The 23,238-nt window shown below is 39.2% G+C and overlaps 1 protein-coding gene across 8 annotated transcripts in view; it reads left to right on the top strand.

The window, feature by feature from the left end:
* The window catches only part of Numb (NUMB endocytic adaptor protein), an 89,790-nt gene that overhangs the window by 28,108 nt on the left and 38,444 nt on the right, over window positions 1–23,238 (top strand). For 7 of the 8 annotated variants that reach the window (XM_051196305.1, XM_051196303.1, XM_051196302.1 and 4 more), the window contains exon 3: window positions 9,338–9,422. The exons of the other annotated variant lie outside the window; for it this stretch is intronic. The gene's annotated coding sequence lies outside the window, so the exon portion shown is untranslated. The remainder of the gene's footprint in view (window positions 1–9,337; window positions 9,423–23,238) is intronic. 8 annotated transcript variants of the gene reach the window in all.

The raw sequence follows: 23,238 nt of genomic DNA, 5'->3' as shown, positions 1-23,238 counted from the left end.
GGAAATATAAGTGAAAAAGATGCAAAAAAAAAAAAAAAAAATGAGTTCTTCTTGTCTAAAGTTATTAGGACTCTCAAGAGGAATAAAATTCAAATGTACATAATCATACATATATGATTTTATAAAGAATTTTATTAGATTGCCTTGTACAGTTGAAGTCTATCTAGTCAGTTCAACAGTGGCCATGTGCATGCTTAGGAAGACAGAATCCAGGCAGCTCATCAGTCCAAGAAGTAGGAAGTAAGAGCAGGGAGGATCAGTGATGCAAGCCCAAGTCGGAGGCTGACGGCCTGGCAGTCCCCTGCAGTGTGGTGATATTTTGTTTATAAGAAATAAACTTGCCCGAAGATCAGAACGCAAAGCTAACCACATCCGTAGAGGCCAGGCAGTGGTGGTACACACCTCAGCACTCGGGAGACAGGATCTCTGTTAATTCAGGGCCACGCTGAACTACAGGAAATTGATCCAGTCTAAAAGAGAAACAGAGTTCACACAAAGGTGATCTCAGCACTTGGGCTCCCATGCCTTTAATTCTAGCACTAGGGAGGAATATAAGGCTGGAGGAGACAGTGCAGTCTCAGGCAGTCTGAGGTTTGGTGGAGAGCAAGCAGTGCAGTCTGGATGGTAATCTGAGGACAGGATCATCCTTTGGCCTGAGCATTGTAGAGGTGACAACTCTCTAGTGGCTAGCCACTTTGCTTCTCTGATCTTTAGCTCAAACCCCAATATGTGTTTCTGAGTTTTTATTTTTGGGGGATGGTGGTGGTTATTAAGACCAATTAGAATTGGTGCTACTTGTGAGTGTATTGAAAGGCTAAAGAATTGCAGTCTGATGCCCAGGCAAGGGCGGCAGCAGTAGAAGATGCACTCAGGAAGAATGAAGTTTGCACACACTGCCTGGCTTCCTTCCACCTTTTCTTCCATCTTGCTCCCACTCCCCACCCCAGCCTGTTAGACGTGCCACCTGTATCGAGGGCTGGTTTTTTCTCTTTAGTTGCTGCTTTGTGTGTCAGTCATCTCTGGAAATGCTCTCACAGACATACTTAGAAGCATGCTTTGCTAAATGTTTTAGGTGTTTCTCCATCTAATTAAGTTGACAGTCAAAATTAATTTTGGAAGTGCAAGTTTTCTTCTTCAGATACCTGATAGTCTTCTGTCCTTTGTTTGATTCTTTAAATCACCAGTGATTGAAACTGGGCTGAGTTCTCAGAGATTCTCAGCATAATCTTTGTGGGTCAGTAAATGCTAAGAAAAAGTTAATAAGAAAAAGGTTTGTAGGCTGTTTGTTTTTCCCTTGTGTCTATAATTCTGGCATGTGGTCATCCACTTCTATATACTGAGTTTAAGACCAGTCTGGTTGTCAATCACTCTTAGTTGACATGAAACTAGCCAGCACACTTTGTTGTACACACCCTTCTTATCTGCAAATTGCTTCCTAAAACTTTCTTCACTGAATTTCTCATTTTTCTTGTTTTTTTTTTTTTTTTTTTGCTCTCTCATTGTAGGTCTGAACAAGAGCAGTGAGCACTAACTTTGCTGTCATGAAATATCTTCTGCCAAAGAAATTAGTTCAGTTCTTTAAAATTAAAGTATTCAGGTTTTTAGAACATAAGCAGAATGCATCAAGGTTTTTTGGAGTCACATGAATGGGTCAGTTCTTCCCCTCTGAAACTTCCTAGCCTGGTTGCTGCTCTCTCTCTCTCTCTCTCTCTCTTTGTCTCTGTGGGGGTGCGGGTATGGGTGCCTTCCTTCCTTTCTTCCTCCCTTTCTTTTCTGTCTGAGCATTTTTATCTTCCCAAGCTCTTACTAGAATGGCCTGTTAAGCTCTACTTAAGATATTCAAGGGCTTTCAGACAAGTTTCATACTCGTCCACACAAGAGCCACATGATCAGATTTAGTGCAGCCGTGACCCCACTTCTGATTCCAGTTTTCTGTGTGTGACCTTTCTAATTACTACTGTAATTATGGTAAAATACCCAACAAAAGCAATTTAAAGGAGAGAGGGTTTACTTTGGTTCACGCTTTGAGGACATCACATTGGGGAAGTCACAGCAGGCAGCAGGAGCTTGTGGCACCTGGCCACTGAGTATCTCCAGACAGGAAGCAGAGGACAGTGAGTGCTCATGCTCAGCTAGCTTTCTTCTTTGGTCCCACACATTGAGAGTGACTCTTCCTTCCTCAGTTGGCTGATCAAGGTAACCCCTCAGTCAGGTACAGAGGCTTGTTTCTTTGGTGGTTTTAGAGACCAAGTTGACAGTTGGTATTGGCTGTTACACGAGGCAGTGATGTCACAGTGGTTGTGCATGGTGCCAATCTGTTTGCTGACTGGGAAGCTCGTGTCCTCATCCACTTTATTATGATCAGATTTCTCATTAGGTCTCACCTCTAAAAGTCCCATAACTTCAGTTTTAGAGCATTTGCCTACCAAGTATTAGACCCTGGGTTCCGAACTATCAAATTTAAAAAAAAAAAAAAAAAAAAAAAAAAGTTGGAACAAATATTTAAGATCCAGACTATAGCAACCAGATGCCTGTATGGGAGCACAGTTGGCCCTGCTTGCCAATCACTGGTCTACATTTAAGCACAGTAAGTACACTTAAGTTCGGTAGTTTTTGTTGCATTAGAGCTTGGTGACTGATAGTTCATAATTGGTGGTCTAGCATTTGCTGTGAATGCAATCTCTGCTCTGCTGGTCGTTTGAGTCCAGATGCAATAAAACTCATATGTTTGTTGTTTGGTAGATTTTTGACTAGTGTACATGGAAAGAAATATTTTCTTCTTTCCCTATGGCTCCTCCAATAGGCTAGTTATTTGCTTGATGATTTGAGTTCTCTAAGTAGCCGGTGAGAAAAAATTCCTGTTGTTCAAATGCTTTTCAAGTCTCAGCTGTATTATATTTTCTAATGCTTCATTGGCCATATCAAATCAATATAACCAATCCAAAGTTCTCAAGGAGTAAGGATAGATTTCATCTCTTGATTTGAGGAATAGCAAAGCCACATTGGAAAGAGGTAACGATAAAGAAAATGAGGAATTATTGTGCCTAGTTTTGCACACAATTTACTGTTTTCTTTTTCTTTTTCCCTGTGCCTTAGCCCTTTCATTCCAATTATTCCATATATTTTTTTCTTGTGGTTTGAATTAATCCATGGTTATTTAATTTTACCCATGTTTTTTCTTTGTAGTACTTTTTTATTTCTTTCCTGTTACCATACTTCCATCTGGAATTTTCTTAATAGACAGCTTTTTTATTTTGTATTAATTATTTTATGTTTTTTGTTGTTGTTTTGAGACAGGGTTTTTTTTGTGTAACTGTCCTGGCTGTCCAGTAACTCACTCTGTAGACCAGGCTGGCCTTTAACTCAGAGATCCACCTGCCTCTGCCTCCCTAGTGCTGGGACTAAAGTTGTGTGTCACCACTACCTGGCTTGCCTGGTTTGAAGTAATTTTCTTTCAGTCTTTCAAGTATATCACACTATTGTTTTCTTAGTTCATTGTTTTGGTTAAAGATGCCATGTTTTTGCTTTGTTTTTAATAATACACCTTTGTGTTTGTTTTATGTTTAATTCACCGATATTTGTCTTTTGCCAAGTTTATACTACCTCTTCTAATGTTGTTTCAGCTTTACTTGAAATTTTTCTTTTGTATTTTAGACATCTCTGTTTTGTCATTCCTTGAGTTCCATGTGTCTCATGCTGTTTTCCTTTTTTAAAAACAAACAAACAAACAAACAAATGAAAATCCAAGTTTCTTACATGTCCCAGGCTGGCCTCTACTCACTATGTATGTAGTCAAGAATGACCTGTGTTTCTGATCCTGCTTTCTGGCTCTGGACTTAGTTCTTGTTCTGTGCAGAGTTGGAGAGTGAACCTAGGGCTTCTGCGTTGTTAGGCAAGCACTCTACCAACTGAGCTGCATCCCTAGCCATTCATGCTGTTTCTGTACTTTCCAACATTTTATTTTCCCTCAGTGATTCATCTATTTGTTTTGTACAAATGTATTTTCTAGTTCACTTAATGTCCAATCTACTGCTAAAGGTATCTATTACATTGCTAATTATATAGTGTGTATTTTTTAGTTCTAGAATTCCAGGGTTGTTGGGGTGTGTGTGTGTGTGTGTGTGTGTCTCTGTGTGTGTGTGTGTGTGTACAGGGTTTCTCTGTATAGCTTTGTAGACCAGGCTGGCCTCGAACTCAGAGAGGTCTGCCTGCCTCTGCCTCCTGAGTGCTGGGATTAAAGGCATGAGCCACAACTGCCCGGCTTGGTTTTTTGTTGTTGTTGTTATTGTATGTTTGTTTTTATAGATTCCAGTTTTCTGGTAAATTTTGTCACCTATTATCTTAAACGTACTAATCATAGTTATTTTCAAGTCTGTACTTGGTAATTGCAATGTTTAGATCCTTTTGTTTTTTTCGTTTGCTTTTATTTTTCTGTTGTCTGCTTTTTCTCTTGACTTTCAGTCATTTGGTCCTCTCTGTTACCTTTCCTAGTAATTTTCAAAGTGGATATCAAAACTTCTACATGAGGGATGGTAGATGTTGTTGATGATATGGCTCATTAGAGAGGATTTAATTTTCTTCTGACAGTAGTTAAAAGCAGAAGCAAGTGCCCTTGGTTCGCAGACTTGAGATGGCTTGAGCCTTTGTTTTAGGTTTCTAAAGGCCTGGTTTAAATCCAATTTCCATTTACTTCGAGTGTTGCTCTTCAGAGGTATCAAATGGAGTCTTGGGGAGTTTGCCAGGACCTTTCTTTTTGGCAGATTTTGACTCTTAATTTTTTTCTCTCTTAGTCACTCTGAAGGTCCTACTTTATTTACTTAATTAACTTAGTATTTTTATACTTTAAGATAGGCACTTTTCTTAATGCTTGGCCTTTTGCCTCACCCAGGTCAGGATTTACCAAATTGCTTTGAGGACAGAAGCAGTATTGGATGTCTTGAGTTCTTGCTTTTTCTCTGGATTTTTTTAGCCCTGTGCTGGCTAGTTTTATGTCAGCTTGACTCACAAACTAAAATTATCTAAAAGAAGGGAAACTCAGTTGAGAAAATGACACCATAAGAACTGGCTGTAAGGCCCAATTTCTTGTCCTGTTATTTGATGGGGGATGCTCATATATATATGTGTGTGTTTGTGTGTGTGTGTGTGTGTTTCTCTTGTTGGTTGGCCAAGAGAGGCAGGAAGATAGGTGGGGCTAGAAGTCGAGAATGCTGGGGAGAGAGGCGTGAAAAGAGACGCCATGTAGCAGAGGAAGGAATAACAGGTCCAGCCAGACCCTTCTCTGGTAAGATAAAGACCATGGGGAAATACTTAGATTAATAGAAATGGGTTAATAATTAAGACAGGGCTAGCCGATAAGAAACCTTAGCCATTGACCAAGAGTTTTATAATTAATATAGTATCCGTGTGTTTATTTGGAGTTGAAGGAGGATGGGACCTGGCAGGACAGAAACCTCCATCTTCAATTATTTTTTAAATAATCTGCTAAATCCAACTAAGTATGTAGGTATGAGAACCATATACTGGATCTTTGGTAGTTTACCAGTGGTCGACACCCCTTAGTAGCTATCAGCTTCCGTTAGCTCATTTTGGTAGCTGTTCCCCATCCATGCTAGAATTGTGATCTTGTGAAGGTCTTATTTAGGTACACACAGCTTCTGTGCATTTCTGTGTATCTCAGCCATGTCATGTACAGAAGACAGTATTTCACAGCATTTCCCCAATCCTCTGGCCCTTATAATAGGATGGCTTTCCACACTACTTTAAGACAGTCTATAATGCAATATGTAATAGACAAACATCAGATGGTAAAGAGGGGGAAAAATATGATCATGGATTTCATACACACAGACTCTAAAATAACAATGGTAATTATGGGTTCTCTTGTAAGCATTATAGCTCAGATGGAAAGGTATTCTGGCACTCTGGAGCCAAAGAATACAGAGCATTACACAGCTCTGATGGAAAAGTATTCTGGCACTCGGAAGCCAAGGAATACCATAGGCCACAGTAAGCTTAGTAGCTTACATCCCTGCTCCCTGGAAAGGCTTCCCCAGCAGGGGAGGGCTTCCCGGGTGAGGCTGTTACAGCTCTCTTCTCTCAGAGTTTAACAACTTGACTTTGCTGGGCAAAAGCCCTGCTCTGCTCAGCTCTGGCTCCAGCTCTGACAAAAAGCTGTTGCTTCTCTCCTCTGTTCCATTGTGGGGAAGGAAGGTCTCACCCAAACCTCATTCAAGAGATTTATTGGGAAGAATTCAGGAGAGTGTCTGCCTCTGCCAGCGTGGAAGAAAACAACAGCACAGGGGTTATATAGGCCTTCTTAGGAGTCAAGTTTTTCCAGGGAGAAGATTTCCAGGGTGGGGATTGGTCAGATTTCAGTCCCTGAGCTCAGATTAGCTAGATCTTGTGCTCAGGGATTGGTTGGTTTTCTGCAAAGGGTCAGGGTCAGGATCAGATCTGGCTCTGTTTTCAGGGCCAGAGTGTTTCTTTCACTGGTCCTTCTTAGCCTTTTGGCTGTAATTTTAGGGCCAGGATGTATTTCTTTCTCTGGCTCTGATCAAAGTGTGTTTCTTTGGCACTGGTTTCAGGGTCAGTGTGCATTTCTTTGGCTCTGCTCAGGTGTGTTTCTTTGGCTGGCCCTTTTCCCCTACAACTCTAACAGTCCAACATATTTTTGTGAGAAGATAACTTTTTGCTGTGTAGGAATATAGGAACCCAGCTTATCTCCAATAGCCATAGGTAATCCACATGCTTCTTTATAATCAGCTGAGGAAACAACAGTACCTTCTTAACTGAAACAACATGGCCCCTGCTCACATCTATACTAATAATACAAGAAATATGGATGGAGCTAGTCATCTCTGTCACAAATAGTCAGTAGATATTTTACCTTATTGATGAAAAGGATTATAGTAAGGGAACACAGGCAGTAATTTGCCATTCATTATTTTTGTTAAAAAAAAAAAAAGAAAGAAAAGAAAAAGAAAAAGAAAATTGTTATTTACCAAGTATTGCTGAAAGAGATACATAATGAGAATTCTCAGGCTCTCAGGAGTTTTCAATATAGTACAGCTTTCAAAAAGTATAATTATTTTAGAGGAGTTTCAGGTTTCTGAAAAATTAATAATACTGTTATTTTGCCCACATGCCATTTTCCCCTGGTGGTTTGATGAAAATGCCCCATAGGCTCATATATTTGAATGCTCAGTCACCAGTCAGCCAGACTATTTGGGAAGGACAAGGAGATGTGGCTCTGTTGGAGGTGTGTCCCCGGGGGTAGACCTCGAGGTCTCAAAAGCCCATGCCATACCCAGTGTCTGTTTTTCTCTGCCTGTGGACAAGGATGTAAAGTTACTCCATGATTTTCCATCCACTAGTTTCTCTTAACCTGAAATGAATGGCGACCAAGCTAAATGAAGTGTTGTTCTGCAAAGAACTGTTCTGTTCTGTTGAGACTCTTGGTCAAAAGGTGCAGAAAGTCTGAACAGTGGAGGCCTAGTTCTTAAGGGCTTTTTTTTTTTAAAAAAGATGGTTTCTAAAGTAGTAAAAGCAAATGAATAGCCTGTTATTTTAAATGTGTTTTCTGTTAGTCTTTCAAGTTTCTTAATATAAAATTTTAAGGTTTTTTTGAGGTAAATGGAAGTTTAACAATATGGTTATTGTTGCTGATCTCCTTTTCTTTAAAAAAATATATATGTATTTAGTCATTTTTATTCCATTTTCCTCATAGCTAATAGTAACCAGCAGTCAATAAGCACCTTGTTGACAAAAGGATAATGTTTTTATTTCATTTATTTTTATATCCAGAAATTAGGGTTGTTTGAGTTCCACTTTTCAATGTTTTATCTTTCAAGAAACCTTTCTTCATTTTTCTCTAACTCAGTAATCTGACCTTCCTTTTAAAGAAGGTAGCAGTTTGTTTCTTTCTAAATGCATCTTAATGTCATACAGGCTTTTATTTTTATGTATTTTCTGAATTGTGAGAACTTAGGGATTGGAGATGATATCACTGTTTTTTTGTACTCCTGAGACCGATATTCTAGTTGTATTGTATATAGTAGATGTTCTATAACTATTTGATCTGAATTGTTCTTAGTCTTGAAAACTATTTTATAGCTTAATTTGCATGCATAATAGCTCTCGTAAACCAGGGAACTTCAATATACAGATTTCCCTTTTGGTGCTGGCAAGATGGTTCAGTAGTTGAAGACACCTGTCTTACAAGCCTGGTGAACCAAGTTCAATCACTGGAACCCACAGAAAGGTGGGAGGAGAACACTGATTCCATAAAAGTTGTCCCTTCCACACATGGCATGGCATATGTGTTCATACATTTTATACAAACACGCACACACTAATAACTAGTTAATAAAATATTTTTTAAGAAACAGAACAGATTCTCTAGGGCTAGGGAGATGGCTTGGTGGCCAAGAGTACTGCCTGCTCATACAGAGGACCCGAGTTTGGCTCACTACTACCCATAACTGCAGTTCCAGGAGACCTGTTGACCTCTTTTGACCTTCACAAGCCTCAGGCATGCATGTGGTAAACATACACACACATGCAGGAAAAACACTCATCACATAAAATAAGATAAATGAATCTAAACCACATATTACAAAACATTTCCTTTTCACCATGTTTCACTTGTGAAATTCCGTTCCCAGTTCTTAACTATAATTCTATGTTTACCCTTTACCAGCCATGCATTTTGGGGGGAAGGGGCACTGAAAGAAATATACCGAACAGAAAATCAAATTATAAATGACTACTTTAACATATAACAGAGCTACTGTTTGCTAAAAAAAAACAAAACAAAAAAAAAACAAAACTTTTTTTTTCTGCCTTAGTTGATATGAAAAAGGAAAAAATGGGTAAGACTTTAGGATTAATTATGGAGATCCCTGTCACTCTGAGTAGGTTTCCCTTGCATTCACAACTCTGGGTTCATTTTCTACCCAATTTTTCTTCCATAAAAATTCCTTCTTGACAGTCTCTTGATCCCTTGGTCTTTCCTTTTCTGTTTTCTGTGTGTATCTCAGTGGTAGACTAGCATATACCTGCAAGGCTCTGAGTCTGTACCTAATGCTGCAGAAACACAAACAACAGAAATTTGAGTGCCATATCTCTAGGCATTTGGCTTGTATTTGTGGTATTATCTTATCTGTTGTGTTTCTCACCAGTGTGTGGATCTTGGGGCTGCTCAGTGATTTGGAGTGATAATCTTCATTCTCTCATTACAATAGAGCTGTTTTCTGACAAAAATTGAAAACATTTTTATTTTTTGTACTTGTGTCACTAAGAACTACTGTATAAGATATTTATTATTCTCATTTTGCAGATGAGGAAACTGACACTTGGTGAAGTTACGAAATTTGTCCAAAGTCACACAGCTTGTAAAAGGCACAGCCAAGATTCAAAGCCAGGTCTGTCTAACTTCAAAACTACTAATCAAGGCTAAGACACTTTGGAATAGCTGTGATGTACCAACCTATGATTAGTTATATTAGTATTAATATTGCTTAAGTGTTCCTTAACTCCTTTGAATAATTTTTAATGGTGACATTTTCCTAAATTTCCTAAATTTTTAATTTTTCTTTTAAGTATTGTGAAAAGCAGTACAAAATAGTAGCTAAGCACTTGGGTTTTGAAGACAGATAACATAGGTAGAGACTTTTAAGCTTCTGTGCTTACATGTGTGACATTGGGAAACTTACTTAATTCCTTATATGTGAATTTCCCTTTCTGTAAAATACTGATAGTGCTGTTGTTCACCTGATGGGATTGCTGTGAATACTAAGTAATTTAATACATATAAGATACTTTTCTACTTGTCTACATTTGTCTTACTATATGCCTGGCACATAGTAAACATTTAATAAATGTCAACTAGGTATTTTCATCTTTTAGTGGCTGGTAAATTATCTAATAGGAAATAGCAAAGCTTAGGCTACAGTAATAAAGATTAAACTTGAATAAATTAGACCTAGAGGAAAATCACTAATTTGATCGAATTCAGATCTGTTGTGAAGCATGTTGAGTAGCTACAAGAGTCTTATGTATTATATTGGTTATATGTATTATATTGGTGATGATGACACCTGACTGAAACAACCTAGGACAAGGTTGTTTTGACTTACATCCTTAGTGAGTCTGAGGCCACATTGACAGGGAAGGCATGGTACAGCCCCGAGGTCATGCATAATGGTGTGTGGGAGACGTGGTTCACATTTTAAGTCTATGTTCTTGTGTGCGTGCGTGCGTGCGTGCGTGCGTGTGTTTAAAGAGAATTCTATACATGTTATTCTAATGGAAATATCAACAGTGTATTTTGGTCATATCCGTCCCTTCCCATGAATTTTAAATTTTTTTTATTTTAATATGTGTGCTTGGGTGTATGTGTTTACAGTAGCAGCTGCTGTGTGACAGCACCTCAGTGGCTTCTCCTTCTCATGCTGATGAAACTTAAATAAATAACCAGTGATCTATGTCTTTATGCTTACTGTGGTTTCTGGAAAACGCATTAGTGTTATTGACTGGTGATTTTCTTTTTTGTCCTGTCTTTACTTTTCCTCCCAGCCCACCCTTTTCCCTCCTTCCTCACAAACCTTAACATCTCTGGAACTAGCAAGCATCTCATTTATTTTTTGATGATTTTTCATAGTTAATGAACATCTTTGTACCATTTTTCTTCAGTGGAATATAAAATAATGGTACATCTTGTAGTTGATGGTATCTAGTGTTACTAGTTTCTTGAGTCAGAGCCAAGTCTCAGGATCAAGAAGAATGAAGGATGCGGACAGTACAAGCAGGGCAGGCAGGCAGGGTTTATGGAGAAGTAAGGAAATAGCTCTCCAGAGGATGTTTGTGACCTGGGAATGGGCCACTTTGGTCCTGTCTGTATGCAAATTAGGTTATTAAGCCAGGATGAATCTGGATAGTTAATGTGTAAGTGGGGAATTCTGACCAGTTGAGCATGCATGTACAGTCTGAGGAAAGCCCACCGTAAGTTCCGTGTAGGGCATGAAGAACCAGCAAGTGAAAAGATCAGAGGCTGGTGGTCACCAGTGACCAATTAGGTTGTTCCTTGTTAAACCCCAGTGTTCTTGGAGGTGACTACCAGTTCCACCAAGACATAGATTACTGTTTCTCTTGGCTCTATAACCTGATTGACTGCCTACAAATGAGGCTGCATTGCTCCTAACTTCTACCACCACCTCTGATAAAACATTCATTTTTACATATTCAGTACAGTATGGTTCTTTATCTTATCCTACTTGAAATATACCCTTTGTTGTCACATTATTAACACTGAAATCATTCAAAACATTTAAAGGAAGAAATATATGTGAACACATACACACACATAGGCACACTTTGGTTGTCTTATGGTGCTGAGATCACACTGTGTTTTACCCATGTTAGATAACTATCCCATGCTTGAAGATATAATTTAATTTTCTTATCCTGACTCTTCTTCCATTACCTAACACAGTATTTTGTTGGACACATGGTATTAGCAATTAAGGGAAGCATGGGGAAATCTGATGGATCATAAAACAGACTCTAACAATATGTTAGTAACCATATTCTAACTTGTTGGTTAGAAAATTTAAATATTCTTTATTTAAGGTTATTTTGGGCAAAAGAAGATATTTTTAAAGCAAGTTAGGGAACTTATTGAATGCTGAAGCATCTGAAAATACTCAAGGACAAGTTAAATCAAGGAAACAAAGAAGTAAATAATTACTGTATACTGTGAAAGAAATGAAGAGGGGTTGATCATGGAGGGCCATGCTTTTAGTCTCAGCACTCTGGGAAACAGAAGCAGATGGATATCTTTGAGGCCAGCCTGGTCTACATAGCAAGTTCCAGGACAGCCAGAGATACATAATAGACAGAACCTGTTTTTTGTTTGTTTGTTTGTTTTGTTGTCTTGTGTTTTTTGTTGTTGTTTTTTAGAATTAAGAGGGCAGGGGAGGTGACTCAGTAATTAAATATACTTGCTGCTCTTGCAGAGGACCTGGGTTCAGTTTACAACAATACGCAGATGGAGGTTCACAACCATCTGTAACTCCATTTCCAGGAGGATCTGATGCCTCCTCCTTCTGGCTTCTGTGGGAGCCAGGTATGTATGTAGTGTGCATGCATACATGTAAGCAAGGCACTCATACAGAAAAAATTAAAAATCTAAAAATTTATAAATAGATAAATCTTTAAAAAGATGAATTATACAGAAAAGTATTTAGAAAGTAATAAAAGAAAATGTCATCAATGAGAACATTGAAGGTGAAACTTGAAATATGAGGAAGAAATAAGCCCTTAAAGAGTCTAGAAGAAAAACATTTCAGGAGAAAGACAACAGGCTCCAGCTAGAAATAAGCTTCAGGAAACAAAAGAATCATAATGAGTTACTTCTGGAAAGTGTCACTTCCAGAGGCACTCCTTATTCCAGAGGCAATACCTTAGTATTGGACCAGTTACTGAGCATTTATGTCTGGATGCTGTCTTGTGCATCTGAGTCACTAAATGCTGAGTTTGAACTTGATTTGAAAATACACTTAGAAAGCCAGCAGGAAACTTAAACAGTGCCATGATCTATTTTTAAAAGATTATTCTGAGGGCTTGCCATCGCAATAGTGACCCTGCCACCAAGTTTAATGACTTGAATTCAATCCCTGGTACCCTCATGTTGGAAAGATAAAACAGACTTCTACAACCAGTCAGTCAGTAAATATAAAGCTTTAGCTGCCACGTACATATTTGATCAGAGAGGAACATTAGAAATAAATCCTAGTTTGCACTTTTGGTAGCCCAGCCAGATAAATTGTATTGGGCTGTGGTGGTTCTGACAGTGAGACAGAGCAGTGGACAGATGTGAGTTATGTTCTAGATGTGTTTGTTGATAGCTTAGGGAACAGGAATATAAGAAAGGCAAGAACAAGATTAGAGAGGGTTCAGAAAGCTGAAGGATGATGTGTGTAAAATACTTGCCAACTTAAATCATTTCCAGTCCCGTCCTCCTCCTCTCTCCCCTGTCTTTCTTTCCCTACCGTCTCTTGCTTTCCACCCCACCCCCACCTCCTACCACATTTCCTCTTCTCACTTCTCATTCTTGGAAGCAAGCATGTTTTTATTCTGGTCTACCTCTCCAGATTTCAGCACCTTTTTCTCTTCCTACACTTGACAGATGCTAAGGGGAAGAGAGTCAGTGTAAAAAGTAGTTTATCATTCTCAGGAACTCTGCCCTTTCTCACCAACATGTTCCTTGCTTGCTAAATCAGTTTTTGCTATATCAGAACAAAATTAAATTTTGTTTCTTAAGTAAAGGTAAATTCTTGAGTATGTTATTAATGAAATCATATATGAATGTGTGTTCTGGGCTTAAGGGTGATGACCATATTTTTTTGTTGTCTTGTTTTTGTTAGGTCTCCCTGTTTAGCCTAGGCTGGCTTTGAACTCATGATCCTCCTGCCTCACTCAGCCTTACAGGTGCCAATGCTACAGTGTCTGGCTTTGACCATATACATGTATATTTTTTAATCTATAAAATGTTAACATGACTTAAATGTTCATGAATCATAAATTCAGTTCACTGAATTGTTTTTCCAATTAAAAAATACCAGAAATCTACAGTAGGCCAGGAGGAGCTCTGCAGGTGCTGCCTTTGACAGCTTTAAGCGTCTCTTGGTGTTTGAGAGTAGCAAGTGGTGGCAGCAGGCAGACTAGGGCAGTGAGTGCTAACACTCTCTGATTTTACTAGCTCATGCCCAGTGCTAGTTAAGGGGGCTCTTGAGTCTGCAGGTGTTGGAGTTCCTGTCTAGGCCCTGGGTAATAACGGGCAATAACTGGCGTTGCAATTTCTAAGGAGGCTTGTGTACTAGGGTTTCAACTTTGACATCTCTTTAATTCTTCTAGAGAGTAGGGCTGGGTCTGAACCTGCAGAAGCAGTTTCAGTTGTCTTGTAGTTTCCTCAAAGTGTCAGTGACTGTTTAAAAAACAACAACAAAAAACCATTGTTGGCTTAAGGTTGGTCCAACTGGCTGTTGAAAGAGAACCCCAGTACGAGTACTGATTTTAATAGTGCTTCAACAATGCTTAATACCAGTCTCGGTCCCCAGAAAGAGATGAGTGTCCCTCCTCTTTCATTACCATTGAGCCACACTCCACCCCTTGCCCTTAAAAACTTTTTTTTTCTTAAATATCCCCAGGTTCAACTTTTTGTCTTATGTTTTGGTTTTTTGAGACAGGGTTTCACTGTGATGGCCTGGAATTCACTTTGTAAACCAGTCTAGTGTTGAACTCACAGAGACCTGCCTGTCTTTGCCTCCTGGGTGCTGGGATTGTAGGCTTGTACCGTTCATTATGTCTGGCCATGATTATCTTTAAGGAGTAAATAGTGAAATACTATCTTTAAGCAAAGTATTTTGTAGACAAGATGAGTGGGAAGGTGGAAATGCGTAAGAAAGATACCTAAAATGAAAATCAGACCATAGACTATTTAAAGCAAGGGTTAATTTGCAAGTAAAGAATCCTTTGGAATGAAAGTGCACAACACATTCAGATTGGTACATAACCGTAAATGATCCTCCAACCTGATGGACTGAGGGAGATGTGTATCGCGGATGACTGTTTGAGAGTGTGATCTAAAGGGTAATGAGGACTGAGGAGTATGTGGGTAGAGAACTGGGACACTCAAACTCTGTCATTGTGTAGTTTTAAAATGCCAACCACAGGGCAGCCAAGACTTCATTTGTTTGAAAATAACTTGTCTGACAGCTAATGGAGCAAAGTAAATTTTAGTTTTAATCTGAAAAATTAGAATACTATCTTCCTATATTTGTTTTCTTTGAAATTTCATGCTGCAAATGAAAGAATTTTCTGATGTGAGTCATACAGTATTCATGATACCCCAATATACAGCCTATTTTTTAAGAGCTAAACTGGAATATAAGCAAACTCAAATTTACCAAGAGCTAAGTTTATTTGAGCGCTAAATTAACATTTCCTTTAAAAAGTGGGACTGGTGTGGGGTGATTAAGCTGGTTGTGTTGTCTCACACCTGCAGTCCAGTGCTTGGGAGATCGGAAACAGGAGGATACAAGTTTGAGGTCATCCTCAACTACACAGAGTTCAAAGCCTGCTTGGGCAGTAAAGGGCCTGATTTCAAAAAAACCAAACCCTTTGTTTTCTCTAGCTTTCCCTGTATCTGCTTGTAAATTAACTTCTAACAGAACACTATGAAGTTTTAAAATGAATGTTATTAGTTCTTTAAGTAGTTGTGTGTGTTAATCTGTGGTTTGTGGTGAAGCTGTTGTCCCTGTCGCTGTTCCTTTGGCTTGGTGTCTGTAGCAATGAAGCAGCTATAGCACTGAGTATGTTCACAGTTGCTTCTTGTTGGGCCAGCTTTATCCATTTGACTAATACCTACTGTAATCCTGGATTCTTAGCAGTCATAATTGCAAGCAGTTTGACCTATTTGTGGTCCTTTGGATTTGATGTGGCATCCTCATACATATGTGTTACAAGTAGGTTTTTCCACCAGCCCCAATTAACACACAGAGACTCTGTATTTGATATAATGCTGTTGGCCAGTTACTAGTTTCTTGTCAGCTACCTCTATCTTAATTATTAACCCATTTGTTTCATCTTACGGGAGAGTGGACCGGGACCTCTGTTCTCTCCAGTCTCTACATACTGACTCCTCCTTAATTATTTCCTCGAATTCTCCTTGTCTCCTAGTCCCGCCTATCTTGCTTTCCTATTGGCCATCAGTGCTTTTATTCATTAACCAGTATGAGAAACATATTTACAGACTGACATCTCCCATTATCTCCTCTTTTCTGTCTAAATAAAGAGAAGGGGTTTAACCTTAACAAAGCAAAATATATAACACAACAGTTATCAAATAAGAATCACAGTTAACAATATTTAGTCCATTAACATTTAGTAAGATTTAAAGAAAATATTCCATCATCTATCCTATCTTTGTGTGTCTAAAGTCTATGTAACTTATCTTTAATCCTAACTAAGGAAAACTATAACCATAACTATCTGTCTTCAACTCCATCAAAGACCACAGAAGGATAATACATAACTCTAGAATGACAGAGACAACTACCCTGGTCAGGCACCCAACCTTCTTCTGTAATGTTCCATCTTCAGCCTATAGGCCATAGTGTGTCTGGCAGACTCCTCAGCAAAGCAGGAAACTTTAAACTGTCTGCCTGTGTTGGCAGTTTGTCAGTCACTTTTCTCTGTGTCCTGCAGAATGTCTGGCAGACTCTTTCATGAAGCAGGAACTCTGTAGCAATTTCCATCTTGAATCAGCAGTCAATTTTCTGTGGGTCCTGCATGTCTGGTTTATAGAGCATAAAGTCAAACAATCCAGACAAGAGCAGTATTTTGTCCAAATGGCTAGTCTTGCCAAATTAAAGACAAACTCCATAACGTGTTTCTTCGATGTCCATCTTCCTTTCTGACACAGGTGGTATTGCCAGGAGCAGTTATGTCTCACTGTCAAGAAAATCCCTAAACATTTTAAATGCCATATTCTGTAGGCCTTTGAAAGGTTTGAAGAATGCCTATTCATCTCAAATACATCTCTGTATATCTAGAAAACCTAACTCATCTAACTATAAGTTTTGACTGTTATAGATAACTATCTATAATCTGTATTAAATTATACATTACATTTCTAAATGAGCTATATAAACATAATACCTAAATAAGAGGAGAAATATACATATAGCAAAATTGACATTAAATTTGTATCAATAAATGAAAATCCATTCCAAAACAAAGTATTCATATCTATACCATAGTCCCCTTTTTACTTTTAAAAAGATTGGTTGTGGTCACTAACCATTTATAACCAAGCCCACTTAAATGAAAACAAACATTTATAAACAATATTTGGGAATTTGGGCATCGTTCTTTCCAAACCTTTTCCTGCTGTTAGGGGGCGCTGTCATTGGGGATCCTAAGAAGACACAGAAATCCTGGCTGTAGTCTGCAAGGCTGCCTTGTTCAAGCTGTTTTGAATGTTGGATCACCAGGAACTCTGTTTCAGGGGGTCTGGCTTGATCAAACCACATTAGTTTGGAATGAATCCACAGCTTTTCATTTACTTTATTGCTTTCTTTGGAGAATGGATTATGGTGTGGGCTTAGTTGTGTTCGTGCATGCATGTACCATTCATGGTACATTTGGATTGACGTAATTTGCCACACAGAGACAGAAACTTAGGAATATTCAGAAGTTATCAAGTGTACAGATATTTACTTTGAAAAAATACAAAAATGCAGCAGACTTGTACTTGATGCTTATATGATTTCCTGTTTGAAACAGTTGCGTGAATGAGTAAGGTAAAAGTGAAACAACAGAAGAATGCATTCAGAGTTCATTCTTGGCTATGTTGGAAATTACTGTGGATCCTAACGTATGCTTCTGAGTTGGGTGTTGAGGAGCTTCTGTAGTAATTTCAACTCACCTTCAAGCATACAAACAAGTATCTCAACTTTAGGAAGTAGAAAGATGAGGATGGACCTCTGAATCCTAGTATACACTGTGGAATCTGACAAATCTTCTTCTCATTTAAATAATAGAGGCAGTATGGAAATAAGATTCACAAGTTACCTGATTTTTCAAAGGATTTTGTGCAAAAGTGTTGGGATACAATGAAAACAAACTGGTTTATTTCTGGCATCAGTGTACCAGTGAATGAATGTGTCTCTCAAGATGACAGGTTCACCGACATCCTGGACAGGCTTTACTAACTTAGAACACTACACTGTTTACTCTTACCCACTGCCATGCCTAATTTTTTTGCCTCCCTCAGTCATTTGTTTACTTATGATGGGATCAAACCATTGCTTTGTGGTGCTAGCTAAGTACGCTACCACCTAGCTACACTCCTAGCCTGAATTTCTGTTTTATAATTAAAAACTTTATATGGCCCTAGGCACTTCTAATCATCTATTCTGGTTGTCTTTTTTGTTTTTGTTTTTGTTTTGTTTTGTTTTTCGAGACAGGGCTTCTTTGTGTAGCACCAGTTGTCCTGGAACTCACTCTGTAGACCAGGCTGTCCTTGAACTCCTGCCTGCCCCTTCCTCCTGAGTGCAGGGAGTAAATGTGTGCGAAATCACACCTGGCTATTCTGTTTTTCTTTTTCTGTGTAGTTTCCTAAGACCTAAAATAGTCTTTTTCAATTCCTGTAGACAACTTTCCCTACCAAGAGATTCCTGTTGGTCAAAAAACGAATTTATTTGATTTATTGCGTCAAGAGAGAGCACCACTTTGACAGATTATTGGTTATTAGGGGAGTTAAAAGAGTATTTAGCCAGGCAGAGGAGGCACATACCTTTAGTCCCAGTGGGAGGCAGAGGCAGGTGCATCTCTTTGAGTTTGAGGCCAGGCTAGTCTACAGAGTGAGTTCCAGGACAGCCAAGGTTACCCAGAAACCCTGTCTAAAAAAGAATGTAGGTTTTTGGTTGTTTGTTTTAAGCTATTGATTCATTAGGTTTTGTTTGGTTTTGTTGTGTGTATGTATGTGGTCTATGTATGTATACTTGTTTGTGAGGATATGAGACCATGTGTATACACGTGCCTGTGAGACAAGAGGTCAGTATCAGGAGTCTTTCCTAATTGTTCTCCATGTTATTTTTTTGAGTTAAAGTTTCTCACTGGTCCTGGAGCTCACTGAGTGTGCTAGGCTTGTCCCGCCCATAAACCCCAGAGGTCTCTGAGATGAGGTCTCACTACATGATCCACGTTGGCCTTGAACTTGTTGTAATCCTCCTGCTAGATTCAGAAATTAAACTTTAGGGGCAGTAAGATTGCCCAGCGTATAAGGGTGCTTACCACTACCCCTAGTGATCTGAGTTCACTCCCATGGAGGAAGAGCCAACTCCTGCAAGTTCTCTTCTGACTTCCACATGTGCACCATGCCCCCCCCCCATGTTGAAAAAAAGAAAGAAATTAAACGATCACTTTTTTAATACCCCCAGGAATGGAATCTAGATGTACATCTTGTTTTTTTCATTTTCAGTCCAAGCACTGGAATTACATGCAAGTCATTGTACCTTGCTTTGGTTTAGACAAGTCCTTCAAGGTCCTGAACTGATTGGGGTTAAACAAAGTATGTGACACATATTTAGAATGGTGAGCACAGCAAGAAAGGGGTCTTTTCTCTATTTTCCTGTTATGGAAACTGTTTGCCCTAATGTAGGATCTACTTGTCTAGATCAGTTAGTTCGCCAGGATTTTCTGGAATCAAACAGTGACGCTAATTAAGGGTTTAACATAGTGGTTCTCAATTTCCCTAATGCTGTGACCCTTTAATATAGTTCCTCATGTTGTGGCGACCTTCAACATTAAAATTATTTTCATTGCTACTTCATAACTGTAATTTGCTACTGTTAAGAATCATAATGTAACCATGGCCTGACTCAGATTTTTCCATCATGATCTTGATCTTCCTTGCTCATATATTCTCTCCTCCCCCTCTTTGGATCCCAGAGCTCAGCCTGGTGCTTGGCTGTGGATCTCTGCATCTGGTTATGTCGATTACTGGATGAAGGCTCTATAATGATAGTTGTGGTATCCACCAATCTGATTACAGGGGTAGGCCAGTACTCGGAGTCTTAGCTGGGTCATCCTGGTGGATTCTTGGGAATCACCCTAGCACCAGGTTTCTCCCTGACCCCTTAGTGGCTCTCTCTATTAGGCTATCTCTTTCATTGCTCTTCACTCCATCCCTCCCCTCTTCAACCATCCCATTCCTTCATGTTCTCATCCCTGCTTCCCTTCCCGTTACTGTCCCCCATGCCTGGCAGTAGGACCAGGATCTTACCCTGGTATATGAGCTAGGTTATTGAAGCTGATCCCCTAGGGTGGGATGCCATGCTCAGCCTTAATGCATGGGAGAGGGCCTTGGTCTTGCCCTGGCTTAATGTGCCAGACTTTGTTGACTCTTCATGGGAGCCCTTACCCGTGGGGAGGAGTTGGGGGTGATGTTGGCTTGGGGAGGGAGAACTTGGGTTAGAATGTAGAATGGATCATAAAGAAATAAATTATGTATAAAAAAGAATCATAATGTACATATATTATATGGTATTTCCAAAGAGGGTCTTGACCCACATTTTGAGAACCACTGGTGTAACAAATTTATCATTTGCCCCCCCCACCCCCAAAAAGAATTCCAGAGCTCAGTTGTATCAACTTGACTCAATTCTCACTGCTGCTTTTCTATACTCCAGTTCCCTTGTCTCCACCAAGGCTACCACCAGTACCCTATTTAAGTTCTCATTATAACTTGTCTGTAAGTCTTTTCCCCCTTCGGATTTCTTTTTCCATGTTATTAACAGAGTAATTAAACCAAATTGCAAGCCTGGCCATGCCAGTCATTTTTTAAACCCTTTCAACAACTTCTGATTTCCCATAAACCCTCGTTCCTTTTAAGATTCTCTGGCCTTATTTCTGACTCTCCTCTTACTGGGTGCTGCCACCTAGCATTAGATTTTCCACATCTGTACTTTTGTTGATGTAGTTGCTTCTACTTGAAATACTCTTTATTCCTATACCCCACCATCTGTCACTTATTTTGGCTCCTTAAAACTTAACTCAGCCTGTGACTGCTTATAGGAAATAATAGGTTTCAGGGTTTCTGTATCATTATCATTGTTATTATTAAGAGCCATATGAAGGCATGGAAATAGTCTCATTAGCATTTCTGTAACCACTAGCTTTAACAGTTGGGCTAGATCAGGAGGTCTTTAGGTAGGAGAGGTAAGAGGGGATGATTTAAGTATGTGTGAAGCAACATCAGTGTGCTCAAATAATGAATTTGAATAAAAAGTACAAATGGAGAAAAATCATATATATATGGCTTGTATTATTTCTTAAAAAATAGCATGAATAGAGTACAGTTTGAACCATGCTATGTAGGGAACACCTTCAGTGACGGTAAAAAGTAGAAGCCCTCAAGAGTCAACAAATAGATGAAGAAATTAACTTGAAGAAAACTGGAGAAGAGAGGAGTCTAGGTAGGAAACAAGTATATAAAGGAGATAGGAGTCATGACATCAACCATTTATAGAGCAGTTAAGGGGTATAAAAGTTTTTCTGAGGACAGAGGTACAGCTTCCTGGGTTAGGCTACTTGCCACCAAGCCTGATGACCGGAGGCACCTCCCCCCCCCCCCACACACACTCTCTCTTTCTCTCTGACAATTATATTGTATCTAGTTGCCTTTGGAAATTATATAATGAAACTTTAAAAAAAATTAGCCTATAGGACAAAAATAATTCTCAATTTTTTTATATATATGTATATATATTTATTATTTTTTATTTTGCATATCAGTCCCAGTTCCCTCTCCCTCCCTCCCGTACTCCCCAATCCCCCTTCCATCCCTTCGCCTGTACCCCACTCCACAGGGAGGTGATGCCTTCCAGGAGGGATCATCAAAATCTGTCAAGTCATTTGGAGTAGGGACTGGGCCCTCCCTCTTACCTCTAGGCTAAGGGAGTATCCCTCCTTGGGGAATGTGCTCCCAAAGTCCTTTTGTGCACCAGGGATACATCCTGGTTCCACTGTCCGAGGTCCCTTAGATGGCCCAGGCCTTCTAACTGAGACCCATGTTCAGTTTCCCAGCTATCAATCTGGGTAATTCTTATACTTAAAATTTATCTTTCAGTTGGGCAGTGGGTGCACGGCTTTAATCCCAGTACTTGGGAGGCAGAAGCAAGGTACAAACAGATCTCTTGAATTTGAGGCCAACCTGGTCTACATTGTGAGTCCCAGGACACCCAGGGCTACATAGAAAAAGTCTGTCTCTCAAAAAAAAAAAAACAAAAAAACAAAAACAAAAAAAACAAAAACAAAACAAAAGTAGCAAGCAAAATGTAATTATATGTTTTACTTTGTAATATTTATTTGTTTGTTTCTTTATTTAATTTTTTTCTGCCTCCTGAGTTCTGGGAGTTCACCAACTCCTAACCTTACTTTGTAAATTTTTTTAGAACTGTTTTGTCACTTTCTTCCAAATTGCTCTAGCTGTGACCTTTTCCTTAAACTTGTACATGGAAATCAGGTAAGATGGATCTTATCTGTGGTTATGATGGGCACTTGAAGCCTTCCTTAAGAGTTGTGTCCAATCTCCAGACTCCTTCATGTTCCTTACTAAACAAGCAGTGGCTGCTGGGCCTTTCCACTGCAAATCCTATACTTAAATAAAACATAACTCAAGAATCATGGCAGAAGTGCTGGTAGCAGCAAATCATGTGAATACCGAAAGTGATAAGATATTTAATCCCAATTTGTTTGGACGTTTTCATTTTTTATTAAGCAACCAAAATACAACAGGACATCTCTGCCTGGAAAGTAAACAGACTCTGCTAGTGCCCAGTTAGACACTGGTAGTAGTCCTTCTTTGTGGATAGGAAGTTGGACTGTGACATCTGTAGTCCTTTCCAACACTGATAGTTCTTTGGTCGTTGTGTAGTGTTATCCTACCTACTAAGTAGTCTCTGCTATGAGAGAGATCTCTTTTCTGTTTTTTCAAATTTATAGTATGCTACACATGACAGGCACCATATTAGGATGCAGGGCTAGGTACTGTCTAAACAAGTAGATCCAGCCTGCTATTAAGGGACTAGAAATTGCTCGAGGGTCTAATGAGTACTGTAGCAGAAGTCAGCAGAAACTTTAATGGAGTCATGGGAAAGTAGAAGGACCTGCCCAGGCAGGGTAAGGGCTTGTCAGAAAAATAACAAATTTTTGTTAAATGCTAGTCTCTCTTGAGCTAATGCTCAAACTGAAGTATTTGTGTTCTGTGCAGACAGAGACACCAAAAGGTCTAGCTGTACAGGACTGTAAGTAGCTTCACATAGTTGGAACTTAGCATGCAAATGTGAGCTGATAGGAGAAGACATAAGACAAAGACTATGTTTACCACGCTGAGCATTTGGACTTTGTCTTGAAGGTGATGTGAGGCAATTGGAGGATTTTAAAGTAGAGTGATGCATGGTCAGATTGATGTTTTAGAAATCTGACAGTAATCAGAACAAATTAGAATGATATGGGCCTTTATTTGAAGCAGAGTCTCAGGAATGGCCTTTTGCAGTAAGTTAAACAGAACTGTCTCAGAATAGTAGAATTGAATGCTGGCCACATTCAAGCCTGTAGCCGTAGCTACCCAAGAGGCTTAGGAAAGAGGATCAAGAGTTCAAGGCCAGTCCC

Source organism: Phodopus roborovskii, unplaced genomic scaffold, assembly GCF_943737965.1.
Source record: "Phodopus roborovskii unplaced genomic scaffold, PHOROB, whole genome shotgun sequence".
Taxonomy (NCBI): domain Eukaryota; kingdom Metazoa; phylum Chordata; class Mammalia; order Rodentia; family Cricetidae; genus Phodopus; species Phodopus roborovskii.
This window is presented reverse-complemented; position numbering and strand designations above follow the sequence as displayed.